The sequence below is a fragment of the Maylandia zebra genome, linkage group LG2 (assembly GCF_041146795.1).
Source record: "Maylandia zebra isolate NMK-2024a linkage group LG2, Mzebra_GT3a, whole genome shotgun sequence".
Classification (NCBI taxonomy): Eukaryota; Metazoa; Chordata; class Actinopteri; order Cichliformes; family Cichlidae; genus Maylandia; species Maylandia zebra.
Genome location: NC_135168.1, coordinates 48,127,240 through 48,140,489, shown reverse-complemented (window position 1 = coordinate 48,140,489; position 13,250 = coordinate 48,127,240). Strand labels below are relative to the sequence as shown.

The window sequence follows — 13,250 nt, the reverse complement described above, 5'->3', positions numbered from 1 at the left end:
ATATTTGTGAGGATTTACTTTCAAGTTCTTTCCTAATTTGTTTAGTGTTAATAACCATGTCAATAATAAATCTGTGTCTATGGAAGAGACAGCTAAAAACATTCATCAAAATGTAATTTTATTATTTATGAGCTTTTGTCTTAAAATCTCAGAAAATCCAGCATCATGTAGTGCCCATGAGGGGCAGCACAAAATTTGTTGGAGCTTTTATTTTGAAGGTCGAACAAAGCTTCCTGTAAAGCTCGATGGTCATCAAAACTTTGATATTTGTATAATAAAGCATCAATTCTAAGGCTATTAAGGTGTGCTGAATGGGTTCACAGCTGCTGTTTGAATGGCCTCTGACTCCACGCACTGACCCCGATACACAACCACAGGTTCAACCATTATGAGGTTTACTGAATATTTATGTTTCAGCGGAAAATCTGTCACGAAACTATGTTGTTAGCACAAACCCCTCTGAAACCCTACGATGTAACCTGACCTTTACCGCTGTAGAAATGTAACTGCATGTCATGTTGATGCAGCCTGTAACCATAGTGATTGCCATTTTCAGTACTAGCAATTCCTCCTGTGCATCTCCTGCTACTTTCTCAATATTTTTTATATTTGTTGGAAAGACAAGAACAACGATTGTCTCAATATAAGGAGCCTGGCATCCTTAGAAGTCAGCAACATCCTGTAGGAACATTGCCAAAACTGTCTGAATGGATGTGAGGGAATGTACAAAGGAGTGGAAAAAATTGAAAGACTCTGGGGGGGGGGGGGACCACAACAAAGAATGGAGACCCAGAAGTGAGTTTCTATCGGCTGGCACTGCGTATAAAATGCTGGGACATGACCACAAGGTAACACATAATGCACCACGCACAAGCATAAATGCCGGTAGTGACATCGGCCACTTGGTAGGCTCTACAAAGATTCACAGCAGAAGTCTAAATCAGGCCTTAACCAAGATTTATGGTCCAGCAGAAGTAGCAGGTTCGCTGACGGTTTGTTGTCAGACGGAGGCAGTGCACAAAGTTGTACAGCTGGTCTGTGGGCCACTCCTGCTTGTGCTGTTGGTTTCTCGACCAGCTGTGCAGAGGTGCGAAGTTTTAACATACAAAGAGGTGAAGTGAAATCAGGTGTTAGAAACAATAAGAAGTGTCCACTGCAGCCACTGCTGTGCATTTCATGGTGTATTTTTTTGGTCTTTAAAGGGTTTTTGGCAGTTCTGCTGCCTCTTTTTTATTTGAGCCATTTGTCAGTATGTTGACATTCTGAAGATGTTTACATCATCCACTTCCAGCAACGTGCAGTCAGGAATTTTTTCATTAAATTCGCCGCGAGTGGCAGGAGCTTCCCAAGTAAAAATGCTCATTTGAAATGTTAGTAGGTGAAATTCAGCATTCGTTTCAAGGTATTTATCACACACACAGAACAAAAGGTGATTTTGTGGTTGTTTTTGTTGTATTTTGTTTTTTTAGCAAAACAAACATAAACCTTTTTTTTAATGTGTTCCAGGCTCAGAATTCAGAGTGATGTGATCACTGATGGTAACATTTCCAGGAAAAAATCAAAGTGCAAAAACTGTAAAACATGAAGACGTGGATGAGCTGATGTAAGTTTTGTGGGGATTTCCCCAAAGCTGTGAGTCAAGTAACTCATCAAAATTTTGGGGGGAGAAGGAGAATAATAGTTCTTCAACTCTCATTACCTTAGTAACTACTAGGTAAGAGTGAGACATTATAGCCTACTTCTTCTATAATCAAGCTATCTCTACCTCACTGGCATTATCCACATTTTTTTCAAGCATATGTGGAGCAGGCTGTGCGCCCTGTAGCATTTTAATAAGACTAGCTGAACCTCGGTCTGTCTGAATAGTTGTAATAGCATGGGGAGGGAGACTGGAGGGATTGAAAGCTGCCAGTGTGCCTGGTGAATCACTGGCTGATAATAATGTGGCACAACACGCCACTAAATCCCCTTCCTGGGTTTGCTGGTGTGTCATATCAAGTTCCCTCTGGCTTCTCTACCCTATGTGACTTCACGGGACACATCCCGTTCTCCATTTTCCACTTCACGTCCTGCCTCCATCACTAACCTGCAGCCAGCCTAATATGTGTTTCTTCAGATACTCAATTTCCCTCACCTCAATGATTCCTCTCTGTCTGCAAGGCAAAGTGGATGTGGCAGGTCACCGTGAGGAGGAACGTGCAAATGCATGTTCCCACTAAGAGATAGATTCAGAGACTAAGAACTTAGAGTTGGGTCTTCATGCAGAGACGCAGACTGTTGTACTGTTTGCTATATTTGTTGTTATGTTGATGTCAGGCAAGGGAAACTCATGATCATGATTTTGGTGTGAAGGCTATCAAAACCGTGGCTCTATGCAATGCAGTAAACTAGTGTTTTTTCTACTTGGCATAGAAACATGTGAATGTGACGGTCTTTATTCAGGTAGAAAAATTCAATAAACTCAGTTGTGCATTTTAAAAGCAAAAATCAATGCAGTACTGACCAAACTAAATATTTAGTTTAATGTTTTGTGCTTATATTACCCTTGGACTCTGTCAGAGTACCTTGGTGTGATAGACCAAAATAATGTTTATTTATCTTCTCATCTTATTCTAAAATTAAAGCCTCTGTTCACCAAGCTACTGACTTTAAACAGCAGGTGGGTGGAGCTTCTGTGCTCACAGCTGTGTACTTTAGATGACAGGGATTACTTGCACATACACTGACCTCATAATTTGAAAATGGTCATTTTTGATGTGAACGTCCACCACCGTAATAGTATTTGTATGACTAAAAATAATAAAAAAGCACAATAGGTTCAATTATAAGACCAACTTGGATTCAGTGTAAAAGCCACTAAATCCTTGATTTTATGGTCCCTAATCGAACCATCTGCTGAAATTGATTAGATCATTTGATGAGCAGGTTAGCTGACATCCTGGTTGAGTCTTATTTACAACCCACTGCAAGCCTGCATTGTAAATTTATGCTTGTAGAGATCCTCCATTCGTCTCAATTTTTCCATCAGCTATAGATGGGCAGCAAATCCTGAAACATGAAATAATCTCAGATACCTAAAAAAAGGAAAAAAAGAAGAAGAACCCATAAACTGTGTCTGTTTTTCTGTCATCGTAAGTTTTTGCTGCTGAGCAGAATTTTGTGCCCCCGGTGTGTGAAAGTGTGATGCACACTCAGCTGAAACAGCAGGAAAATTGCAGCTAGCGTGCGTGTGCCAGGAGACAGCCAGTGTGACAGTGTCACAGTGGGATGACGAGGTCAGATGAAGAGGTGTCAGCGGGCACTCCACAGGAAAGCAACACCATCAGTGGCTGGGAAGATGAAATTCTCGCTGCCCTTGCGCCCCGCTCAACCATCCCCCACACCCTCCTCCCATCCCCGAGAGCGCGTTCATTATACGACAATGATCCCGTCTCAGCTAGGTTTACGTTCAGCTAGGTCACAGTCATGCATTTGCACATTTATGGTCAGTTTTAAAAGTATATGTAAAAATGTACTGTTTTATAATGCATCTGACGGATCCATCAAGGTTATCCTTGAAATCAGCCCAAAGACAATCACTGCTCATATTATTGGACTGTGGTGCGAATAATGCATGAAGTCATCGTTTCATGAATTTAATAAAAGCAGTGAGATGTGAATAAATAACAGACAATAACTTGCATCTACCTACGTTATCATTTCCTCAGTCAGACTGAGAACAGTTGATATGTTTTGGACATGCGTGACTTACTCTGTGCACTCGATGATGGAGGTGCCGGTTTAGGCCCATCTCACTGGCACATCAAACATGTCACATCAGGTCAAATGGCAGCGCTGGAACACTGGCACAGATTAGTTGTCATTACTCAGCCATTTGTAGATTAAAGCTATTTTTAGAGAACATGTGGCAGAAATTGTGTGGTTGTTGTTGCCTGTTTTAAAATCTGAGCCATGAACTAAATGTCTCATTATTTTGTAGGAGTTTCATTAAAATTTAAGATTGATTTTACATTTGTTCAACTTTCATGTTTGGGCCCCTGAAATCACATTCAGTCTGTGAACACAAAGCTTAAAGTGTGTCTTTGGATAATGCTAACTGCGCTGAGAGTCGTAATAAGCAGCCATTCACGTTGTTTATCTTTAAGGAGTGTCCCATTAAACCTGACATACGACCCATGACACTACAGCTGTCGACTAATCCATCTGGTTTTGCAACATTAACATGAGCCAAAACTTGCCAGATCCCATTACAGCTTGTTGTTCCTGTTCTTGCAAAAAACCAAAAGGTTGAAGTACAGAAGAGCTCTAGTTAAGAATATGTAAAGTGTTTTAGCCCTTACAATTGATCAGACTACAAAAGGAAATATTAGGTTTATGCTTTCACTGTTTACCATTAAGTTTTGGCATCCGCCCCTAAAGAACAGGCTGTCATGTTTTTAACCATTTAATTGAGTTCAAGTTGAGTTACTCAAGCATACGACACCGTTTATTTGTCAAATAGCCAGAAATACCACAAAAAAGGCATCGACACACTCTTTTTTGAATTTCCTAAATAAGTGGCCCACTCATGCTTACACGGACAGCCATTTTGAGCTTGTTAGTGTGTTAATGTTCACACTTTGCTTAATACAGCAAAGAGAGAGAGATGGCACACAAAATCAGCAACAAGAGTGAAAACCTTTTTGTTTCCGCCTTAATCAACAACGAGTATAATAGGCATATCTACCCACCAGCAAATGGTGGTTAGATTGTTATCATATTTAGTTGGAGACCCTACTGTAAATGCATTCTTTATGCATTGGCCACTGAAATTTAAGTCTTTCCAAAGTATAAGTCTAGACTCTCCAAATAACTGTTTTATTGCTTGCAGAGATGACAAAAAGGAAAAACGTTTAACCTGTGTGTGTTAACATTTTACAGTTATTCATTGTGATATTGGTTTATTGTCAAATGCCTGAATATAACTTTGGTTATTTGCTAGCGGTTGTTCAGTGAAGGTCTAAATCAGGGGTGGGGAACTCCAGGCCTTGAGGGCCGGTGTTCTGCAGGTTTTAGATGTGTCCTTGAAGAATACTGTAACTGAGTGACTGACATTCACAAAGTCTGTTTCCTGTGTCCATTCCTTTAAATTTCATGGCATATGCCTCTCTCTTTTATCATTCATAAAGTCATACACAGTGGAAAGGTTTCTCTCTCTGCAGATCCTCGCTAAGCCGAGCAGGGCCAGCCCTCTGATGTCAGTGCAAGCCCCAGCTGCCTCTGTTGTCCCTGCACTATCCGCCCTACTGTAGCCCTCCTGAGCCTATGAGGAGCCAGACGGAGCCAAACAGGGAGGGGGGATTAAATCTGCAGCTGCCCTGTTGTTGTTGTGAGTGCCGGTTACAGCATTGTGATCTGATAAGCGACTTATGGATGTTGCTGTTGCTTAGATTGAGGCAGTATCTATATTCCCCTCCAGCTCTTCTCCTCATTCACAAATGGCAGGTGATCGGGAGGGAGGGGGGCTTTCATCTCGGGGGCCTTGGTTCCCATGAATAGACTGTAGCCGCTCTGTCTGCTGAAATATTTATGTGGCATAAATGAATCATGTTGAGATCTGTCTTTGGTGGCGATGAGCTGATATAAATGGCGCATTAGGCTCACTGAGTTATGAGACTGAGACATCCTGAAGTCCAGCGGTTTGGAACTAATTTGAGCCTAATAACAATGGTAAATAGCCTCAGGTTAAGGTGAACAACGTGCAGACTGAGAAGGCTGAATGTTCTGCCTCACTCCTCTAGCTGACTTATTTGGGTACTTGTTAACACGGTAGTTCTGCATGTGTAAAGACAGAAGCAAACAGAAGCAAAGCCAGTCATTTGTGTGTATCCTGTGCTGCTTTTCTTAACAGAGTTTCTTGACTGTTTAGCTGCTATTTGTCTGTCTGTATGGGATCAATATCCGTAGCCCCCAGCTGCCTGCCCCCACCTACCCCGGGTGTGATTGAATATTTGCTTGGGAGCCGTGTTCTGGCCAGGTCACGTGCCTTCTCGGCTACACTTTATTGACAAGCCTTCAAGTCTCTTGCGCTCATTATTCTTTTAGAAGCTATTTCTGGACGAACAAAAAGCCTTTTTACGTTTTCATTTACCTCTAGACTTGCAGTGCACTCTAGCTGATTGACTAATGGGCCTTTCTGAAGAATAAGTCATGGATCCTCGTGAGTCATCACTGTGTAATTAAGTATATAATAGATGCTGGCCCAAAGAAGTTCCACGATGTAGCAAAACTGTGATATGATATCTTGATAATATCTGGGCTACAAGAGATTCGTTTGACGTCAAACATTAATAAGATACTGTTGCTAAAAATACATTTACTCCACAATAACTATTTCCATTTGATCATCTACTTGAAAACATGGATTAGTGCTATTTCTGTGCTATAATGTGCCTGACTGTCACAAGATGCAGTACTGGCTAATATACTTGACTATCAGGTCATTATGGTTCCTGTCACTGGGGCCATTATGTGCATTTTATCTTTTTTTTGTGTTGACAGTCATGCCAGGAATAATTTTCCACGCCCAGCACTCTTGCCTGACCTGAGCTAATATAGTACCATCGGGAGGATGGTAAATCAGCAGGGGTTGGGCTTATCGTTAACCTATCGTTAACAATGAGCTTCATTTGAAAAGACCCGGGATAAAAATGAGCTCATATTCAAGTGTGAAAGTTGTATAGACGTATAGAAAATAATTAGTCTTTCCATGCTTTTAGTATCTTAAACATGCAGAGGCGATTGAAGAGGGGTTTTCCTTGCCTGTCGGTTTCTCGGTGTCTCTGTGACCTGCAGCGTTTAGCAACAGGAATACAGAAACAGACGGGGGAAGACCAGCGTGTCTTGGCCAAGCCTTTCTGGGCCCAGTTTTTTCCCACTGGGCACCCTCTCCAAAATACGTGCGCCCTTGTGACTATTGTTCCACCCGTCTGTCTGTTGGCTGACACAAGCAATAATCCTGGCATCTGGCCTGCATCCAAAGTCATTACGACACTCGGTGGCATTGATCCTTCCTCTGGAGGCTTCCCCTCCAGAGCTGTGTGCGAATCTCCTCCCACTGAGCTTTAAATAGCTCTTTGTTACTTTTTTCGCCCTCTTTTCTTTCCAGGCCTCTTACATTATTATGTTCAGTGCTATGTGTAATATGGGGCTTCAATTAATAGTTGAAAGGTGCTGTTATAAACACAGATTAAGAATGATGCCCACAGTGAATATCCACCAAGTTCACTATTTATGGTCTCTGTATTAATGTCAGGGTAGTTGAGCCGTGACATGCCTGCAGTTAATGACATTAGTGCTGAGAAAAAGCACGGTGTCCACCAGGGAATATTAAGAGCAGATCCCACTGAGACGTGCGGCTGTGGTTCAGTACATTATCTGCAGAGTGTGTGTGAACATAAGGAAAGAAAATGAACTGGATATGGTGGGGGAGGGAGACCATGCGGAGGCCTCTGTGGAGTAGCTGGGAAAAGTTATTTTAATGACCTCCTCAAATTCTCATCCCCAGCTCCTCTGGATGGTACTGTTGGCCTGGTGTGCTACTTTTAAATTTGTCCATGGTTACAGTTCCAGTGCCACTGTAGTAAAATTTTAACGTTTCCATTGTTAATTTGACCCTTGACCTTTAATTAAAATCCCCATTTCAAGTATAGTTTTTGCTCCTGATGTGATTAAAAGCTGCATATCTTCTGATTGGACCCAGTTTTCTCTCTATATAGAGCCAGCTCCTTGCAACATCACCTCAAGTTGCAGTATGTTTTAATGTCCCTGCAAGAGCGAAAACTGCAAGTTTCCTATGAGCAGCACTGACAGTGGGAAGGAAGAAGAGACCTCTGCAGAACCAGACTCAGGGAGGGGCAGCCATCTAATAAGGCTGTGCAGAGACACAATGACATAACACAAATTATGAAACAGAGAAGTTGAAAGTTACTGACATTCAGTAGTGGCATATAAATGCATCAGGAGTGCTTGATAGGCCAAAGTATTTAGTTTACCTCCCAGTTTGTCGAGCCCACCCCACCACTTTCTCGCTCTTGAGCTACTTTTGCTCTTAAAGCCAATTAAAGTGTTCAACATGTAGCCTTTAATTGGATCAGGTGTGCAAGAATAGTAGCCGTATCAAACCTCTTAAGGCTCGACAAGAACAAATCTTAACTCTTCTTAAGACTATGAAACATTCGTGGAACAAACTGGCTGTCATGTAGGGCTGCCACAAACGATTATTTTGATAGTCGACTAGTCACCGATTATTTTTGCGATTAGTCGACTAATCAGATCATCATCCATTAGACGTAAAACTACAGCTTATTGCACCAGCAGCATCTGCTCTTATATAACTATCATTAGCTTACAGCTTTAAGTGTTTAAGGTCTGTGCTAACTAAAAATAAAGACAAGATGATAGTTTATTGAATTTTAATGAAATTTGCAGATTGTTTCGGTGAAGATTAATAAACTCCTTGCTATCTAAAATATAACAGGACACCGGAGTAAATTCTCCAGCATCTCACACTTCTGATAATCAGCTGTCTGCTTGACGTTTATTCAGCTGTGTAAAAACTATAACTTTAATCTCAGCCAAACCGATTTACTCAGGAACAAATAAAATACTAAAAAAAAAAAAGCCAAACAACAACATTTTAAGTTATCTAAGTGACTCATATATATTTAACCTGAGTAGCGAAAGACTGCGGTGGGTTTGAAAACGATTTGCGGGGAGTCCGGTGTTCTCGCGGCGCTAGTGAGCCTAGCCCCCGGCTCGCTAACGAGCTAGTGGGTAACAGACGTCTCTGAAAACGTCGGAGCGCTTTTGAAAATATGTGGTGTCCTGATAAACTGAGCAGATATTTGAGGTTTACACAGCTACATTCTCACCTGAAAATATGTTAAACGTTTATTTTATGACCCAGAAAGAATAATAAGAGTAACATTAAAACTAACTAGCTGCCGCCATTGTTGGAAACTGCGCTGGGCCGCGCTATGAATTCTGGGACACAGCTTCTTCTTCTTCTTCTTCTTCTTCTTCTTCGGGGTTTAACGGTAGCTGACATCCTTGTACATGCAATGCTGCCATCTTCTGTTTCAGTCCGTTATTACACTCTTAAATCCTGCCACTTATTCCTGCGTCTTTTGTGATCGTACAAAGTTTCAAACGACGCGTCGACTATTAAATCAGTCGTCGACGATTTTGATAGTCGACGTAATCGTGGCAGCCCTACTGTCATGAGAAACCAATCTGGTAATAATCAAGCGACAACTGAGAGTCCAAGTCTAACCTTCTCTGTCGATTTACCCTGATATTATTAGGAAGATGAGACAAATTCATTCGTATCGCCCATAGGTGTTGAGAAAAGAAATACTTTGTCTAGATTTGGGAAATAATTTCTAATGAGGCTTGATCTTTTTTTCTTTCTGGTATTCATCTGACACTGGAAGCAGAGGACACGTCAGCTCATGATGCAAACCTTGGTTGCTTAAGTGTTTGACATATTAGTGATGTATTTTGGATTAAAAGCTTGATTCATCTAACAGGGCAGCAAATAGCACACTGTCCTGGCTTTAGTCTAAATGATGGTGATGTTGACATTACACACCTTTACTGCACCAAGTAAAATACAGAATAGGTGTTCTTAGCTTCCTGTACAGTTGCTTGTGTCACAGTGGCTCAAAGGAGAGAGGAAGAGGACTTGGTTAAACAGCAGCATCACCAGCTGCAACTGGTGCATTGCAGCACCTGGTCTACCCCAGCACACCGGCTCCTGCTGCGAAGGCTCGTTCAGATACAGAGACGCAGCATCAATCACAGCTGCTCAGCCAGCTCCTCTGGCCTGTTATTCCACACAGGCCTTATGCTGCACTTAGCAGCTATACTATCCCTGTCGTTTTCACTCTGTTGCCAGTGTAGAAGGTAATTCCTTGATAACCCAAGCTGCTTAAAGACTTAGCTTCTTCACTAACTTTTTTTTCTTGGTTGGATTTGTTCCCTGGTGTGTAGGCCATCTCTTTTTGGCATTGGTTATCGTTGAAATGCCATTGAGCAGACTTCCTGATGAAACTGAGCAACATTAGTGTGGGATTAGTTCTACAAAAAGACACAAAATAAAGGATGTTGTAGCCATCCATCAAAGGCAAATATTTATATGATCAACAATAACTACAGAAAACTCTTTGACTAAAGCATGGTTCATTTTACTCACACTTAGACCAACTTAGACTTGGACCAGCTATATTTGTGTGCATAGTTTTGGTCCCCAAAGGCCGCTTTGAACCAGGAAAAACATGATCACAAGTTAGCTGTGCTGTGATTTCTTTCCCTGGTAGTCTCTGACACTGAGAATTATTTTTATGACTTTACAGGTGGTGATATAAACCCATAAACCTACAGTGCTATCTTCTAGCTACACTCTGCAAGCAGTATTATCTTAACTACAGCATAGTAAACTTCCAGAAAGTCCCCCCGTGCTGAAATTGCTTAATAATGTCAAAGTGCATAGAAATGGTTCCTTATGCAGACTAACATATAACAGGAAGAAATTTGCTGTAGTTTTTGCCAGTAGCTCTCTTCTCATCCAGCCCAGACTCAGTGAAGCAGCAGGCCTTTAAGTCAATGTCCTTTCCTTCACCTTTACTCAGTGTTGTTACTCACTGCTAAGTACCTGTCGTCCCAGTGTCACCAGGTGAGCTCTTGGCTGCAAATTCAGTTTTAGTTTTGGACCGAAGAGGCGAGGCCTACTTTCCTGAAAGAGGGATGAACGCACATGCTCTTAAAGAGGAACCACCAAACCGTAAAGTCCGTACAGGATCAATGAATCAACTGTTCAGCAATATTATGTAATGCTGTGGTGTTGCAGGTCTTTCAGTGATTCTTTACATCACCCATTCTCTGAAACGATGTTCTTTGTGTAACACGTAGAAGCGTGAAAACATTTCAACAGGTGCTCTAAGTCTTTGTTGAGCTGACCATATAATCCTGGGAACAAAGGTCATTTTGGTAAAAGAGTATACAGTGTGTTCTTGAGTAAATAGAACCTTTAATAAAACATGGCTTTAAAAGATAACAAAATATAATACTGGTGTTTTTCAGGGTGCCAATTTTTTTAGTATGCAGGAAAAACCCTTTTCTTCTTCTTGGTGCACAAAGAATGAACTACGAGAAATCGTTAGCTTATTGCAATATTGTTTACACTGTTCATACAAACCGCTTAATAATAAACAGGAAGAGCATTTACTGACTTAGTTGGTGTCACTCTTAAACCTCCTGTTGCTGTGTCCATCCATGGTTTGTCACCTCACTAATCCAATATACTACCTATGCAGATCTGTTGCCTCGTGTAACAAGGCTGTGATGGTGAACTCCCAGCCATGTAAACAACTACGGGGCATTTATTTTTAGCCCAGAGCACATGCTAAGGACAAAGTATAAGGAGGCGATGCTAGCAGTCACTCCTCAATAATCTATGTAAAGCCAAGTGGATCATTAAAATAACAAGTAGCTGTAATCTAAGATTCATGGTTTGTGTAACATGAGTGAGAAAGTGCTAAGTGAAAGGTGAGAGCAGAAAGGAAAATTAAGAGTGGTGACAGCGTGAAGTGTGACTTTGGAGAATGTGTTAGCGTTCTTTGTTTTGACTTGACATTATAAGAAAGACATACTGCAGGCAGGGGCTTTAGCAGCAGGCTGCAGCTGGGGCATATCCAGGCAGGGCTCTGGTTACAGCCCCTCCTGACACTGGGTTTTGTTGTTCGTGCTTCCTGCCAGCTTTCCTCCCTCCTACGTTTGTGCCTGAGAATGGTCCTTCTTTCCATTTTAAACACTGCGGCTCACCTTATCTATAGTTGTGAAAGCTTTGCTGTCTCCCTTTTTGCCTCCCTCTAACACCAACACACTGTATGCTAGGGAAGACTAGCCAGCATCCAGTGGATCACATGCATGCAATCTGAGTAGGAGTACTGTTGACTTTGAAGTTTTACATTAGCGCTGCCCTGTGAGCATTGCTCACGTCATTAATCCAGACATATCAATTAAAAATTAAGTATAGGGAAATGTGAACCCCAGAAACCTTAAAGTGGACATTTACAGCTCCGTGTTTATGTTTGTTTGGGTCTGCCGGAGCTACTGGAGACTTTCGGTTCAAAATAATCCAGGTTGCTGGTTGCTGTGGCATCTGCGCTCATGACAAGAACTGAGATGACCATATTAAAGATGTCCCCTGATACTCATACAGAAAAGGCTGATAAGAAACGTTTAACGCAGTCTGAATTTTGGCTGTTTAGGGTTACATAACCATATGTTGACCTCATTCATTATTTGAAGCCTCGTTCTTGTCCAGTTTTATGATCAAAAGCTATAACAGCAAATATGTAGGACAGGAAGTAAGGAGAAGTATAATAGGTTCCTTTTTATGTCTCAGCTTTTTCCCCTTTCAGCAGAATTAAGCAAAAATACATATTTGATTTTCTCTTCTTATCTTCCAGGCTACATGATTCCTGTCAAATATTCTTCTGTACTACTCTCCAGTGTTTCAGTTTAAAAGGATCTTTACCTCAGCAGGACATTTGTTGTTTTTTTAGTGTGTTTACCTTATCAGGAAGGGGGCACTTTAAACGTCAACTGCTGCAAGTATAAAGTTCAGGACTAAACCTCACTTCTATTTGCATGTGTGAGAGGAGATGAGAGATGTGTACTTCCCATTTCCAGTTCTGCACTAAGCAGTTTCATGCTTTGTGCTTGATGTTGCTGGCAAGTTCCAGGCTGCAACGTCCCTAGACGCATGACGCAGCATCTGCCTCCTGCATAGAAAGCATGCATTTTAAAGGCCTAAGCATTATACCCGTCTGCATCTGCAATGTGTTAGTCCTTGTTTTTAGTGGCAAAGTAAGATGCAAAAATGCCTTTTACAAATCAAATATTTAGTCAGGGTTTTAAAAACAACAAGGAAAAATGTGTTACACGCATAAGCATCTCTGCGACCCACATACAGCGCTCACGAGGCCTCGCTAGTTTTGTTTTAGCCAACAGAGCTCCATCCCACTTTGCTGAACTCGGTACTTGGTGGGAGTCAAACAGTGCCTCGTTTTTCCAAAGGAGTGGAAAGAAGAATTGCATCCATGTGGGGACAGATTTTTCAGCACTAAATGTACCAAATCTGCTAACAACCTTCTTTTCTTTTCCTTGCAGAATAGTGTGTGATGATTAACTGAACAATGAATGGA

At 41.5% G+C, this 13,250-nt stretch overlaps 1 protein-coding gene across 6 annotated transcripts in view; it reads left to right on the top strand.

The window, feature by feature from the left end:
- atp8a1 (ATPase phospholipid transporting 8A1) overlaps positions 1–13,250 on the top strand; it is a 108,995-nt gene that overhangs the window by 4,749 nt on the left and 90,996 nt on the right. The gene's annotated exons all lie outside the window — the stretch shown is intronic.